This window comes from Pongo abelii, chromosome 22, assembly GCF_028885655.2.
Source record: "Pongo abelii isolate AG06213 chromosome 22, NHGRI_mPonAbe1-v2.0_pri, whole genome shotgun sequence".
NCBI lineage: Eukaryota > Metazoa > Chordata > Mammalia > Primates > Hominidae > Pongo > Pongo abelii.
Genome location: NC_072007.2, coordinates 47,306,972 through 47,323,690, shown reverse-complemented (window position 1 = coordinate 47,323,690; position 16,719 = coordinate 47,306,972). Strand labels below are relative to the sequence as shown.

The 16,719-nt window shown below is 48.0% G+C and overlaps 1 protein-coding gene across 4 annotated transcripts in view; it reads left to right on the top strand.

The window, feature by feature from the left end:
* The first annotated feature begins 275 nt into the window (after nt 1-275).
* The window catches only part of HLCS (holocarboxylase synthetase), a 241,658-nt gene continuing 225,214 nt past the window's right edge, over nt 276-16,719 (top strand). For 2 of the 4 annotated variants that reach the window (XM_054542491.2, XM_024239465.3), the window contains exon 1: nt 282-383. The gene's annotated coding sequence lies outside the window, so the exon portion shown is untranslated. Of the gene's footprint in view, nt 384-4,723; nt 4,845-16,719 lie in introns of all 4 variants that reach the window. The other 2 variants (XM_054542488.2, XM_024239463.3) reach the window with 2 other exon arrangements.

Sequence of the window (16,719 nt, the reverse complement as noted above, 5' to 3'; positions counted from 1 at the left end):
GTTTGGTGCCGGTCAGGGAAGAAGGCGCGGAGGGAAGGTGTAGGCCTGCCTTCCGCAGAGCAGGGTGAGGTTCGGCCCTGTAAGGCCGCAGGAGTGGGCGAGGCTGGAGCGAGCGCGGCAAGAAGGCGGCAGAAGCGCGCCTCCCAGGCAGCGTGGGCGAGAGAGGATGGGTGGCCGAGAGGCAAAAGGTGGCTAGCGGCGAAGGGCCCGCGTTCCCGAGCGCGCGGCACCGCGGCCAGGGCAGGAGGAGGCCGGGCGGCCCCGCGGCCCTGCGCAGAGAACCCGGTTGCACCACCAGGCGGGCCGCTAGGGGGCGCAGCGCGGCGCGGCAGGGATTCGCGGGCGACCACCGGGCGCAGGAGCGGCCGCGTCTCGGCCTCAAAGTCAGTCGGGGCGCTGCGGGCCGGGGCAGGGGGTGGGTGCTCGCCGGGGGCGTGCTGGGGCCGGGCGAGGGTCGGGCAGTCCACCCCGGGCCCCTGCCGGGGAACAGCCGTCTCCTGAGTCGAGGCCGCTGGGCTGCAGCCGGAACGGCCGGAAAGCCGCCTCCAGCTGCCAGAGGGGGCGGGGCTTCCGGTGGGGCAGCCATAGGGACCCCGCGGCCCAGGGCAGCGCGGCCTCCGCGCGCTGCTGGCGTTCTTCCCTACGGGACCCGGGCTGGCTCGGCCCGGCTGTCAGTGCGCACGCGCGGTGACGCGGCCTGAGAACCTGGGTTCGCGCGCCCTGTCCTCCTCACACGGGCCCCTGGCCGCGTGCCCCGCGCCCATGTTAGGGGCAGAGCTGCAGGGCCTACCCGCCGTTAGAAAGCACGGGTGACTAGGACCTGCGTGTGGGGAAAGGCTTCCTAATGACCCAGCGCCTACGTGCCAGGAAAAAAAAAGATTGATACATAATAACATTAAAAAACGGAAGCTGGGGCCGGGCGCGGTGGTTCACGCCTGTAAATCTCAGCACTTTGCGAGGCCAAGGCAGGCAGATCACTTGAGGTCAGGAGTTCGAGACCAGCCTGGGCAACATGGTGAAACCGTGTCTCTACTAAAAATAACAAAAATTAGTCGGTCGTGCTGGTGGTGCTCCTGTAATCCCAGCTACTCGAGAGGCTGAGGCAGGAGAAACATTTGAACTCGGGAGGTGGAGGTTGCAGTGAGCTGAGATTGCACCACTGCACTCCAGCCTGGACGACAAGAGCGAAACTATGTCTCATTAAAAAAAAAAAAAAAAAAAAGGTGGGCCAGACACTGTGGCTCACGCCCGTAATCCCAGCACGTTGGGAGGCCTAGGTGGGAGAATCTCTTGAGTCCAGGAGTTGGAGACCAGCCTGGCCAACATGGCGAAAACTCCTCTGCAAAAAATAAGAAAAGTTCGTTTCAGCTACTCCGGAGGCTGAAGTGGGAGGATCGCTTTAGCCAGGGAGGCAGAGCTTGCTGTCAGCAGAGATGGCGGCTCTGCACTCCAGCCTGGGTGAGGGAGTGAGACCCTGTCTTAAAAAAAAAAAAAAAAAAAAAAATCCCCTACCATTAATTAAAGACAGATGGCAAACTGGGAAAAAATATTTGCAACATCTATCACAGATAAAGGGTTAAGATCCCAAGTATGTAAATAACTCAAACATTGAGGAAACCAAAGACCAAATAGGCAAAAGACATGAACTGACAATCTGCACAAAAATGACATAAAACTGGCCCTTCAATGAAAAGATGTTCCGTTTCTCCCATAGGAGGAGAAATGCAGGGTACTCTGAGATACCATCACGGATCTAACTGATCCAGTTGCTAAGTGTAAAGCAACAGGACAGGCTGTGGGGTAACAGATGCTCTCATACATTGCTGGTGGGAATGCAAGATGGTCCAACTCCTAGAGAGGAACATTTAGCATTGTTTAACAAAACTGCATATGCATTTACCCCTTGACCCAGCAATTCTACAGGTAGGAATTTACTCTGGAGAAACGCCTACACCAGTATAAAAGTGTATATATGTACAAGGTCACTCATTGCAGCATTTTTTGCAATGGCAAAATTTTGGAAACAACTTCAGTGCCAATACATAGGCAACTGGTTGAATAAACCCTGGTACATCCACACAATGCACTTATAAAAAACAGTGAGGAAGGTCTCTGAACTGATGTGGAGTGATTTCTAGGGTATACAGTACTAGGAAGTGAACAAAAGTTAAACAGAGAGTACTGTATTAGGCTACTTTAAGTATCTCTTTATTTTTGGAAAGAAAAAGAGAAAGAAAAGGGAAAAAAGAAACCTAGGAAGAGAAAACTAGAAACTAATAAATTGGCTACTTGCAGTGGATGGATGAGAATGGGGTGAAAGTCTAAGAGGAAATGACACATCTCCAGGCATACCTTTTTTGGGGGCAGTTTTGACTTTTCAAAACATGTTAATGTTTTAGTATTTAAAAAGTAAAACTAAATCAACATAAGATGGGGGAAAAGAAACCTAAAATTGAATACAAACAGAAGTGAACAAATGAGCTAAACTGCATAGTAAATTAACCATAGAAAGGCAAACTCAAATAACTTTGAACACAGCTCTTTGACTATACACCTGTGTGTAAACAAACAAAACTGCAAAGAAATTTTGCACTTCACTTAGTTGGTAGTGATCTGGTATAGCAATTCTGAAAATATTTTCTGTGTATTGTAGGATTAAGCAAATAAGTAAATATAATTATATTCTTGGGAGCTGGGATCCTCACTATGAGAAAAGAAAGATAAAAATATGGAGTGAAGGAAGGCAAAGAAGAGCTCCATGAATTGGAATGAGAGATTCCACAGATTACTTATTAATTACAAAGATAAAAAAGGAACCTTTATAGTGGAGAAACTTGGAAACTTGGTAGATAACACTTAACTTTTCATTTTTTTGGAGACAGAGTCTCGCTCTGTTGCCCAGGCTGGAGTACAGTGGTGTGATCTCAGCTCACTGTAACCTCTGCCTCCCAGGTTCAGACAATTCTCCTGCCTCAGCCTCCTGAGTAGCTGGCATTACAGGCACGCACCACCACACCTGGCTAATTTTTGGAGACAGGGTTTCGCCATGCTATCCATGCTGGTCTTGGAACTCCTGGCCTCAAGTGATCCGCCTACCTCAGCCTCACAAAGTGCTGGGATTACAGGTGTGAGCCATCGCGCCTGGCCTACTTTTCATATTGACTTAAGAGTTTATTTCTAAGATCTGTCTGCTGAGAGAGCTGGGGAGCAGGGCCACCCAAGTAGCAATGAGCATTCCTCATGCCCATATCTTGTTTTATAAATACCATTGTCCATTAAAAGGAGCCAGAGCTCCTGGGAGAAATGGCTCATTGTGGGAAGGGGAGGGAAGGTCAACGATGAGTCAGGAGCAGCTTGTTCAAAACACAAGGAGGTGCTCAAAGAATGATAGAGACAGGTCAGAAGGACACAGGGGTCAGCTTGATGGGGCTCCAGTGGCCAAACCTGGAACAATTTGAATATCAAAATAATGGTAATAATGAATTATCACATTGAATAAAAGAGAATCCATGAGTCCAGAGTAGTACTAAAAAGCAAATAAACTTACCAACAAATACATAAACAGAGGTAGAAGAGGAGAATTCCAGCTAATGATTGCTGAAGGAACAACAGAGTTGGAAAAGTTGGCTAGTCTGAAGGTAGCGAGTTATCTCAATTGATTGTTCATGGTCAGTTACAGATTGAACTCTTTGTTCTATTCTTTTCCCCCTTCTCACTACTGCATTTGACTAATCATACAGAAAAAGTTACCACATTGTAGGCCAGGTGCGGTGGCTCATGCCTGTAATCCCAGCACTTTGGGAGGCGGAGGCCGGTGGATCACCTGAGGTCGGGAGTTGGAGACCAGCCTGACCAACATGGAGAAACCCTGTCTCTACTAAAAATACAAAATTAGCTGGGCGTGATGGCGCATGCCTGTATTCCCAGCTGCTCAGGAGGCTGAGGCAGGAGAATGACTTGAACCCGGGAGGTGGAAGTTGCGGTGAGCTGAGATCGTGCCACTGCACTCCAACCTGGGCAACGAGTGAAACTCCGTCTCAAAAAACAAAAAACAAACAAAAAGTTACCACATTGCATGCAACTAACACAGTCATGACTGATTCAGGTGGGCGCTTACTGGGTGTCTTGGTCTGTTTTATGCTTCCGTAACAGAATACCTGAGACTGGGTAATTTATAATGAACAGAAATTTATTTGCCTTATGGTTCTGGAGGCTGTGAAGTCCAAGATTGAGGAGCCACATCTAGTGAGGGCCTTCTGGCTGCATCATCTCATGGTGGAAAGCAGAAGGGCAAGAGGGTGGGTGAGGGAAAGAGAAAGGAAGGGGCCAAACTCATCCCTTTATCAGGAGCCCACTCCCGCAATAACAGCAGAGCCTTTATGACCTAATCACCCACCTCTCAACACTGTTGTACTGGGGATTACATTTCCAACACATGCACTTGGGGAATACATTCAAACCATAGCATTGGGGAATAAGATGCCAAAGCCTCATTCCACAGGTTACGTATGAATTACAAATATATACAAGGAACCCTTATATTGAAGAAATCTTCTGGATACCACCTTAACCATGTGAACAAAGTCAGCATCTCCAATTTGAACTGACATCCTGTGCCAAAAATGCATAACCTGAATTGGATTTAGGAAACATCAGACAAACACAAATTGAGGGACCAGCTGCAATATAATGGGGCTAACTTTTTTTTTTTTTTTCTTCCAAGACTGAGTCTCGTGCTGTCACCCAGCTGGAGTGCAGTGGCCTGATCTTGGCTCACTGCAACCTTCACCTCCCGGGTTCAAGTGAGTCTCCTGCCCCAGCCTCCTGAGTAGCTGGGACTACAGGTGGGCACCACCACGCGCAGCTAATTTTTGTATTTTCAGTAGAGATGGGGTTTTACTACGTTGGCCAAGATGGTCTCAATCTTTTGATCTCGTGATCTTCCTGCCTTGGCCTCCCAAAGTGCTGGGATTACAGGTGTGAGCCACCGCACCTGGCCAATTTTTGTATTTTTAGTAGAGACGGGGTTTCACAATGTTGGCCAGGATGGTCTCAAACTCCTGACCTCAAGTGATCCACCCGCCTTGGCCTCCCAAAGTGCTGGGATTACAGGCGTGAGCCACCGGGCCCAGCCGGGGCCGACTTTTAAAAGATGTCAAGGTCATGAAAGACTAAGGAACTGTTCCAGATTAAAAGGGAATAAAGAGACATGACAGCTAAATGACATGTGTGTCCTTGAATTGGGAAAAATAATATTGCTAGCAAGAATGTTATTTGGGACAACTGACTAAATGTGAACAGTAGCTATTAGCATTGGATGGATGCTGATATCTGAATCTGAATATTGCAGTGTTAAATTTTCTGCATCTGATCATTGCAGTGTGGTTATGTTGGAGAAATATTCTTGTTCTTAGGAAATACAGCTTGAAGTACTAGGGTGAAGGGTCATGGTTTCTGCAATTTAATCTCAAATGGTTCTGGAAAGAAAGTTATACTTTGTACCACTGAGTGTAATTCCCCCCTTAGCTGTGCTGTTGGTTTCCAAGGTTTCAGTTACCTGTGGCCAACTGCAGTTTGAAAATATTAAATGAAAAAAAAAACACACACACAAAAATATAAAATGGAACATTCCAGAATATTTCATAAGATTTATTTGTTTATTTAATTTTGATAGATTTAGAGGGTACAAGTGCCCCTGTTTTGTTAAATGGGTATATTGGGAAGTGGTGAAGTCTGGATTTTGAGTGCAGCCATCACCCCCGATCGTGTACATTGTACCCATTAAGTAATTTCTCATTGTTCACCCCTCCCACCCTTCTGAGCCTCCAATGCCTGTTATTCCACTGTCTGTGTCCATGTGTACACATTATCGAGCTCCCACTTAGAAGTGAGAACATAATTCATGAGTTTTAAATTGTGTGCGGTTCGGAACAGCATGATGAAATCTCACACCTTCCTGTTCTGTCTCACCTGGGACACGAATCATCTCTTTGTCCAGCAGATTCTCCCATTTGTCACTTAGTAGCTCTCTTGGTGATCAGATTGACTGTTGTGGTATCACAGTGCTTGTGTTCTAGTCATCCTTACTTTATTTAATTTTATTATTAGTTTATTATTACCCTATTTTATTATTAGTTGTTAATTTGTTATTGTGCCTAACGTATAAACTTTGTCACAGGTAAGTAATAGGAAAAAACAATATATATAGGGTTCAGTACTGTCTGTGCTTCAGGCGTCCACTGGGGGTCTTGGAACATACCCCTTGTGGATAAGGGGGGACTACTCTACCACAATTTGCTTAATATGTTCCTTACTGAACATTTTAAATTTTCCAATTAAAAAAAATCATTCTTGGCCAGGTGCGGTGGCTTATGTGTATGATCCTAGGGCTTTGTGAGGCAAAGGTGGTTAGATCGTTTGAGGCCAGGAGTTCAAGACCAGCCTGGGCAACATAGCAAGAACCTCTCTCTATAAAAAATACAAAAATAATTAGCTGGCAATGGCGGTTTGTGCATATAGTATCAGCTACTTGGGAGGCTGAGGCAAGAGGGTCAGTTGAGCACAGGAGTTTGAGGCTACAGTGAGCTATGATAGCACCACTGCACTCCAGCCTGTGATATACCCTGTCTTAAAAAAAAAATTTTTTTTTTTTTTTTTGAGACGGAGTCTCGCTCTGTCACCCAGGCTTGAGTGCAGTGGCACCATCTCGTCTCACTGCAAGCTCTGCCTCCCGGGTTCACGCCATTCTCCTGCCTCAGCCTCCTGAGTAGTTGGGACTACAGGTGCCCGCCACCACGCCCAGCTAATTTTTTGTATTTTTAGTAGAGACTGGGTTTCACCGTGTTAACCAGGATGGTCTTGATCTCCTGACCTCGTGATCTGCCCTCCTCAGCCTCCCAAAGTGTTGGGATTACAGGTGTGAGCCTCTGCACCCGGCCAAAAAAAATCATTTTTTTAAGGGTTGTTGCTATTAAAGCCTTCACAGGCTGGGCGCGGTGGCTCGTGCGTGTAATCCTAGCACTTTGGGAGGTTGAGGTGGGCGGGTCACTTGAGGTCAGGGGTTCGAGACCAGCCTGGCCAACATAGTGAAAACCCATCTCTACTAAAAATACAAAAATAAGCTGGGCATGGTGGTGGGCACCTGTAGTCCCAGCTACTTCGGAGACTGAGGCAGGAGAATCACTTGAACCCAGGAGGCGGGGGTTGCAGTGAGCCAAGATCATGCTTCTGCACTCCAGCTTGGGTGACAGAGTGAGACTCTGTCTCAATAAGTAAATAAACAAACATTAAAAAAGAAGAAAATAAAGAAGAGGTTGTACAGACCGTGGGAGACGAGAGCGGTAGATTCTGAAGGCAGCTGCTTATGCTGTTGTGCACAGGATTCTCATATTACTGCAGACACTCTCCACACCATGCTTATGCCAGAGTTTTTTTTTTTTTTTTGAGACAGAGTCTCGCTCTGTCGCCCAGGCTGTAGTGCATTGACGCAATCTCGGCTCACTGCAACCTCTGCCTTCCGGGTTTAAGCAATTCTCTGCCTCAGCCTCCCGAGTAGCTGGGATTATGGGTGTGTGCCACCATGGCCAGCTAATTTTTGTATTTTTAGTAGAGATGGGGTTTCACCATCTTGGCCAGGCTGGTCTTCAACTCCTGACCTCGTGATCCACCCGCCTCGGTCTCCCAAAGTGCTAGGATTACAGGCGTGATCCACTGCACTTGGCCTGCCACAGTTTTTAAGTTAATGACACCCCTGGCATTGTCCTAGGATTCATGGGTCTAATCCCAGCTACAATGCCTAAATTTAGATGTGGACAATAGGGGATCTGTAATTAGCTGGATCATTGCCTCTAGAAGATTTTCTTGACTAAGAACCACAATATGAAGCTTTGTGTTTGAGGACCTCATAATTCTCCAAGACAGTTTGTGAAAATCAGTATAAATCTAAAATTGAAAGGAAAATGTGTTTGACCTGAAAAATCCTGAGTCAATAACAAAAGTCACTTTTAATGGGAGTGTACATTGGTATAACTGCTTTGGAAAACAGTTTAGTGTTATCTCTTAATTCTGCACATTAATTAGCTTGCTGGGCATATGCCTGGTGTAGTAATGGGTCCACACCCAGAGAAATGCTTGCCCAGGGGCTCCAGGAGACAAGTGAGTGGATGTTCAGAACAGTATTATTTGTTAGAGGAAACAAACTGGAGATAACCCCATGTTGATCCCCAGGAGAATGGCTAAACAAAGTAGGATATGATCACAAATAGAATATTAAATAGCAGTGAACATGAATAAAATGCAGCTTTGCAAAATTATATGTGTGAATCTTAGAAAAATTGAATAGAAAGAATGCAAGGCTTGGAAATCTACTTATTGAATAATAGTCTTATAAAGCAAAAAAAAAAAAAAAAAAAACAAACAAACAAAAAAAAACCATACCTGGCCTCAGCTCTTGTTTTATCAGAAACCCCAGCAGTGATAGGATGTCTCATTTGAAATTTTCTTTGTGGTAGGGCTATTCTGCACAACATCTGTAAACACTTCCCGGGCATCAGACTTGATACATTTTCCTATTTATTTCCTCCTCTTTGGGAGAGAGTATTCTAATTAACATCACAGATTAAAGAATTCCCCATTCCCCTAAACCGAGAAGGAGAGGCTGCAAGTCTTTGCTTGAAATTGTTGTGCTGAAAGTGAAGGATTCAGGGTTCCGATGGCAGAATTAGGACTCCATCCTTAGGGTTGCAAGAGAAGTCTGGTAGTGCCCTTAGAAAAGGAAGGTTAAGGCTGGACGCAGTGGCTTATGCCTGTAACCCCAGCACTTCGGGAGGCTGAGGGGGGTGGATCACCTGAGGTCAGGAGTTTGAGACTAGCCTGGCCAACATGGTGAAACACTGTCTCTACTAAAAATACAAAAATTATCTGGGCATGGTGGCTGGCGCCTGTAATCCCAATACTTAGGAGACTGAGGCAGGAGAATCGCTTGAACTTGGGAGGCGGAGGTTACAGTGAGCCGAGATCGCGCCACTGCACTCCAGGCTGGGTGACAGAGTGAGACTCCGTCTCAAAAAAAAAAAAAAAAAAAGGAAGGTTAAGAGTTAATAGATTAATAGATCCAGCTCTCAGTTCCTCATCAGAATTAGGAAGGAGTAACATGGGGAAAGAAATCCAGAATAACTAGTTAAGCTCATACACTGCACCTCCTTCACCAAATAACCCATCGGGAGTGCCAAATTTGGCTACTTTTGTCTGTCACTCATTTTATTCAGCAAAACCTTCAGCCAACTTCGTTATTTTGCCAGGAAAACAGACCCATTTCCTGCCCTTGAAGGTTTGCAGTCTCAAGGGGGAAAGCAGTACACCCTTTACAAGCAGTTATCAAGGTGGGTGGGTGGTGTTGCCGGCGAGCGTGGAAGGGGCCCACCTGGCTAGGGGGCAGGCCATACCTCCCTGGGAGGTGACGTTTGACCTATGAGGCGAGCCCTAAAAGACAGGTAGGGATCCCCCGTGGATGCCGCGCTGGCGAGGCAGGGCCTGAGCAGCCAGTGGAGGAGGGCAGCGGGAAGCGCGCTCTGCAGGAGCCAGACGTCCCAGCCCGTGTGGCCAGAGGTGGCAGGGGCGCGGCCTGAGCGGGGCTGGGGCGCGGGCAGGATTTGGGGCTGCGCCGAGGGGCGTCCCGACCTGGCCCTTTCCCACGGTCTTTCGGCTCCCACGCCTCCGCCGCCATCTGCGCTGTCCTTGGCGACTACGCCTTCACCCTCCTGGGTGCGTTTCAGCGGTCCCGGAGCCGGGCGGGTGCAGGGCCAGGAGCGCTCCGCGGCCGGTATCAGGCCTGCAGGTAGGGACGCGCGGCCGCCCGAGGCTCCGGGGACTTGGGTGTACAGGTGCCGTAGTCGCCGCTCCCACGGGGGACTCAGGCCAGTGAGTGGGTTTCCTAAGAACTTACCAGATTCCGCGGCTCGGGTTTCCTGCCTTGGATCCTGCTTTTTATTCCCCAGGGGGAGTTATTTATAGACAGGAATCGTGTGTTCAAGGTCTGGCTCTTCGGACTCGGCGTTTTTCTTGTTCGAGGTGCTTCAGTGGGGGCTGGATGCCATCATCTTCCAGGGCTGGAATCGTAGAAAACGAGCTGTACAGGCAGGAGTTCAGTTCAGCTGTATCATCTGTTCTTGGCCTCTTCTGGAAACGGGCTAATTCTCTGTTTAGGGCTTTATCATTTTATAACCCAGTAACATACTAGCCCTGTGGTTGAGTCGTTTCTTCCTTTTTTTTTTTTTTTTTTTTTTTAATATAGTCAGGGTCTCACTCCGTTGCTCAGGCTGTATGGAGTGCATTGATGTGATCTCAGCTCACTGCAGCCTTGAACTCCTGGACTCAAGCAATTCTCCCTTTTCAGCCTCCGAGTATCTGGGACCACAGGCGTGCAGGCCACCACACCCAGCTTTTTTTTTTTGAGATGGGGACTTGCTCTGTCGCCCAGGCTGGAGTACAAGTGGCATGATCACGGCTCACTGCAGCCTCGACCTCCCCAGGAGTAGCTGGAACTACAGGCACACACCACCATGCCTGGCTAATTTTCTTTATTTTTGTAGAGATGTGGTTTCACCATGTTGCCCAGGCTGGTCTTGAACTTGAGTTCAAGTGATCTGCCCGCCTTTGCCTCCCAAAGTGTTAGGATTACAGGTGTGAGCCACCACACCTGGCCGCCTGGCTAATTTTTAATTTTCTGTAGAGATGGAGTCTCCCTATGTTGCGAAGACTGGTCTCAAACTCATGGCCTCAAGTGATCCTTCTGCCTTGGCCTCTCAAAGTGCTGGCATTATAGGTGTGAGCCACTGTGCCTGGTCCATATTGCTGTTTTATCACAAGCTACCTGCAGTGCATTTGGGCTAAACATGTGGTTTGCATAAAACCATTTTAAAAATCACAAATTGACCTGCAAAGAAGGCGTATCAACAGAGGGGCATGGCAGCTTCATGGGACCCCCCTATAGGAGACTCAATCCTGGGTTCCTCTATAGAAACATAAATTCAGTGAAAACAAAGGAGCTGGTTCCAATGGCTGGAGAATGTAAAGGGATGAAGGTAATGCCCCCCCCCTTCTCCCCCACTGGAGTCTTTCCAGGGAATTTATTTCCAGCTCCATCAAATTTATAGCATCAAGGGTTTATAATAGGTAGTTTTTTTTCTTTTTTTTTTTTGAGACTGAGTCTTGCTCTGTCGCCCAGGCTGGAGGGCAGTGGCGCGATCTCGGCTCACTGCAAGCGCCACCTCCCGAGTTCACGCTATTCTCCTGCCTCAGCCTCCCCAGTAGCTGGGACTACAGGCGCCCGCCATCATGCCCGGCTAATATTTTTTTGTATTTTTAGTAGAGACGGGGTTTCACCGTGTTAGCTAGGATGGTCTCGATCTCCTGACCTTGTGATCCACCTGCCTTGGCCTCCCAAAGTGCTGGGATTACAGGCGTGAGCCACCGCACCCGGCCAGTTTTTTTTCTTGTAAGCAGTGTGATTGGCTTTCCCTAAGTATGGAAGTCTCAGTCCCAGAAAATGTTCAGGTTGGCAGAGGAGAAATTCGGTTGTCATGTGACTCACTGGCCCCTTTCATGGAGCTTTTAGCCACAGGAGATAATGCATCTGTGCTGGTTTTGCCGCAGTGTCTGGAGTTCCCAGCTGAGTCTGCTGTTGAACAGTTCTCTTCCTGTGCTTTGCTGGGTGACACGTACACTCCCAGGGCGTCTGTTTCAGGGTCTCTTTAAGGGTCTCCCGACCCTTCACTCCTGCCAGCTTCACACTCTTCTCTGCCCCAGCTAGTCTCTGGCCTTACACCCTGGGGCCCTTCTTGCCTGCTCCTCAGGGCTCAGTGTGCTCTACAGCATCCCACCCAGCATTTCTCAGGCTGCAGTTTAATCAGGACGCTTCCAGCCTCCTTCCCACACTGTGGGGTCCTGCTCTTAATTTTCTTTCTTTCTTTTTTTTTTTTGTTTGAGGTGGGAGTCTTGTTCTGTTGCCCAGGCTGGAGTGCAGTGGCACAATCTCAGCTCACTGCAACCTCTGTCTCCTGGAGTCAAGTGATTCTCTTGCCTCAGCCTCCTGAGCAGCTGGGACTACGTGCGCACCACCATGCCTGGCTAATTTTTGTATTTTTAGTAGAGATGGGGTTTCACCATGTTGGCCAGGCTGGTCTCGAACTCCTGACCTCAGGTGATCCACCCGCCTCGATCTCCCAAAGTGCTGGGATTACAGGCGTGAGCCACTGCGTTTGGCCCCTGTTCTTAGTTTTCTAAATTAATGGGATGATAAAAGCAGCAGTTCAGGACTTGGAAACTGACTTGTTTAAACTAACACAGTTGGCAGATAAAGTGACTTAACCTGAAGGAGCAGTTCAAGTGGTTGGGACTTCTGGCACCATGATTGACCACTTGAGGAAAATTCAGGCAGATGGGCTTTTCCGTGCCTGAAAAAGGCAACTCGATTTACTGGGAAGGAACTCCCCACCCCGACTTTGTGTAATAGTTTCCCCACGAAGAGCGCTCATGAGGATGAAGTGAAAGCGCCTTGCCCTTCTATTCCCTTCCTGTTCACTCTGTCCAGGTGGGCAGTTGCTCGGTCACAATAGTCTGCACTCTTAGCCCTGTGTGGTTGTTCTCTCTGAACCCTCCCACCCACACCAGGTGGATGCTATTATTATTCCTGCATTGGAGCTGTGGAACGAGAGGCATTTGCCCTGGTCACATGGCCACTGAATGTGTGCATTTTGTTGGGGAGTTGGGGGGTCAGAGGCAGTATTTGAACCCAGGGTTTCTGAGTCCAGACCATGGCCTCTATTGCTTCACTACACAAACGGCAACTCACACAGGCTCAATATTGGGCTGCTGGGCAGGATGACTGGCTAATGCCTTTTTCATGTGGATGTAAAAGTTTTAATTTCCTTCCACATTCATTTATTTGACCTCTTAAAGCTGCCTCTATGCAAGCCCTTTAAAAGTGAAACATTTGTTCAATAAATGAGTCACGATCATTAGGAAGACAATGATGAACATATTAGGAGTGGGGCTCCCCCATTTGCAGAGCAATCTCCCATCCACTGAGGTGGTTTAGACTTTTGAGGGTGTTTTGGAGGGTGGGGGCAGTGGCCCCATGTGCTTACCTGGAAGCTTATGGTACTGATCACCTCTCTGGAGGGCCTGTCTGATAGGCAGGAAACTGCTCACAGATGTCTCCCTTCCCCCAACCAGGACCTGATTTTTACATGCCTGAAATATAAAGGACCACTCCCCTCTGCTGGATGAAGATAAATTTGCTTTTAACAGAGAAAAATTTTGTGACCGCTTCGCTCTCTAGTGGTCAACTAGGTAAAAGAGCTAACGGTTCTACCTCACTTTACAAACTGTGGTATGAACCTTAGTTTTTGAGGTAGTTGCAAAAACTTTCAGTGAGCACCTACTATGTATAGGCACAATGCTAAATACCAGGGATATGAAGGTGAATAAGAGGGCACCAATATCAAATGTTTGTAGATTGCATCATATTGTAAATATACGAGGACCACAGAATTTGAGAGATTGAGGGGAAGTTAGAGATGATCTGGCTTGTATCCCTCTTTTTTGTCCTAAGTAGTTGAAAAGCGGTGACCTAGAGAGATGAAATAATTTGCTTAAGATCACATGGCTGGTTAGGAAGAGGGGAAAAAAGGAGTGCCGATGAAATTAAGTGGAATGTCACCTTTTAATTTTTATCACCTATTATTTTGAAATAATTTCTGGCTTACAAAAGAGAAATAGTACAGAGAGTTCTTTGAAGCTTCACCCAGCTTCCTCTAATGCTAACATCTTACACAACCATGGATTTACCAAAACTAACATTGGTGCAACATTATTATTATTATTGTTATTTATTTTTCGAGACAGAGTCTGGCTCTGTTCCCCAGGCTGGAGTGCAGTGATGCAATCTTGCATCACTGCAACCTCCGCCTCCTGGGTTCAAGTGGTTCTCCTGCCTCAGCCTCCTGAGTAGCTGGGATTGCAGATGCACACCACCACTCCCAGCTAACTTTTGTATTTTTCTGTGTGTGTGTGTGTTTTTTTTTTTTTTGACTTCTTTAAAACAGTAATGACTTACTGATAGTCAGCTGTTGTACAGAAAGGGTATCACAAACCTCTTTGTCTTTTGGATCATGCCTCTGTTTTCAGAGCGTGTTGTTTTCCCAGGTGATTTTGATGACATCCCACCTGCAGCTTTTTAGATGTGTCCAAATTGGGGACAATCCCAGCCTGTTCGACTGACCTGGATACAAAGGCTGTCAGAGCTGGCAATGGTGCACCTTGAACCTTCTGCCACTCTTGCGTCTTGGATCTTGAGTTTCATTTCTATTTTTGTCGGGTATAGAGCATTCTTTGCTCTTGGTTGCCTAGTTTATCCAGAGAAGGACTTTGGGGCCAAAAGGACACAAATTCAAACATCAGTTTCCCCACCTAATTATGGGAGCTCAAGTTCTAAAATTCAACTGTTCTAAAATTCAGTTTCTTCCTTTGCAAGATGGGGACAATAATGGCCACCGTGCAGAGTTGTTGAGGGATTAAATATATCCAGTAATTGGCATAGCACCTCGTGTGCAGGAGGTGCAGAATGAATGTGGAATAAGTGAATGGCTGGCAAGGAGGGAGACCCGGTTAGGTGGGTCCAATGGAAGGTCTTTTTCTTTTCTTTTTAGAGATGGGGTCTCGTTCTGTTGCCCAGGCTGGAGTGCAGTGGTATGAACATGGATCACTACATCCTGGAACTCCTGGGCTGCAGCAGTTCTCCTGCCTCAGCCTCCCAAGTAGTTGGGGCTATAGGCACGTGCCACCACGCCTGGCTAATTTTTAAATTTTTTGTAGAGATGGGGTCTCACTATGTCGCTTAGGCTCAATGGAAGGTCTTGAATGCCAGGCAAGACTGCCTGCACGTTCTGGGGCGGGGGCAGGCACTGCAGGAGTTTGAGAAGCAGGAGTGATGGGATCAGCGTTGCGCTTTACACAGTCAACTGCAGAGTGTGCTGGATGAGGCAGAGCCATGGGAAACGGGACGGGCACCAGGAATCATCGAGCAGGCTGTCGTGCTAGTGCCTGTTCTGGTGAGGGCTGAGCTGGGCCTGGACTAGAAAGAAGGGACCGTGTGAGACTGTGCGGAGGTCCCACCCACCAACTGCTACGGAAATAAACAAGACACGGGGGCTGGTGAAGTTGGGACTCCAAGATGCATGAATTCTGGGTCCCAGTGAAAAGGTGAACAAGTCATGAACAGAGATAAGAGAAATCAGGATAAAGAGATAATTTGTGGGAGGAAAAAATGCATTTGGTTTTATTCATGTTGCCTTTGAGATGCTGACAGACTATCCAAGCAGAGACAAGTAGAAGTAATGATTGCGGCGCCAGAGCCTGGGAGAGGCCAGAGCCGGCCATGAGGACTGAGCGTCACTGCCAGAGGTCACCGCTGAACACAAGGGAGAATGGGGTCACTAAGCAAGAGAACATAGAGGAGGCCAGAAGTTGGGGGCAGAGGCTCACTTATGGCCGGCAGTTGAGAGAGGGGTTAGAGACAGAGACGGAGAACTCGGATGTGCTGGTTCGCAAGGGCTGCTATAACTAAGTACTGCAGACTGGGGCTTCAACAACAGAAATTCATTTCCCCAGTTCTGGAAGCTAGAAGTCCAAGATGAAGGTGTGGGCGGGGTTGGCTTCTCCTGAGGCCTCTCTCCTTGGCTTGGAGATGGCTGTCTTCTCCCTTTGTCCTCACAGGATTGTCCCCCTGTGCATATCTGTGTCGAGTCTCCTCTCCTTATAAGGACACTAGTCAACAGATTAGGGCCCACCCTGGTGACCTCATTTTACCTTAATGACTATTTTAAAGTACCTGTCTCCTGCTGCAGTCCCATTCTGAGGTACTGGGGGTTAGAACTTCAACATTAGAATTTGGGGGGACACAGTTCAGCCCATCAACACAGGAACAGAAGCAGAATATTGAATTTTAAAAGAACCCAAGGGAGGAGTTTCAGAAAGGCCAGGGGCTGGCCGTGGCCTGTTTGTTCTTAGACACGCCCTTGCCTCCTGCCGCCTCTCTCTCCTCTGGTCCACAAGGAGGTTCCTGGAGGCTCTTCTGCCGTGGGGCCTCTAGGGAGGTTCGGCCACGGGGCGTTGGGCTGGAGGTGTGGAGCGGCTACAGTATTTTTCCGCCTTCTTCCTCTGCTGATGTCTCCAGCAGCAGTTGTTTCTCTGTGGCTCCATCTCCCACGGCACTAATCTGTGGGTTCCAGCTTCCACTAGGGGACCCTGGATCCCAGGCGACTGTAACTTGACCTGTGCTGTGTGCCCTCAGCCCTACAAAGGGTTGTGGCTTCTGCTCTTTCTATTCCCTGGGTTGCCTCACTGTCCCTTCTGTGGTGTGTGTCCGTTTGTTTGTTTGTTTATTTTATTTATTTCAGACGGAGTTTCACTCTTGTTGCCCAGGCTGGAGTGCAAGGGCACGATCTTGGCTCACTGCAACCTCCACCTCCCGGGTTCAAGCGATTCTCCTGCCTCAGCCTCCCAAGTAGCTGGGATTACAGCTGCCTACCACCACGCCCGGCTAATTTTTTGTATTAGTAGAGATGGGGTTTCACCATGTTGGTCAGCTGCTCTCGAACTCCTGACCTCAGGTGATCCACCCACCTTGGCCTCCCGAAGTGCTGGGATTACAGGCATGAG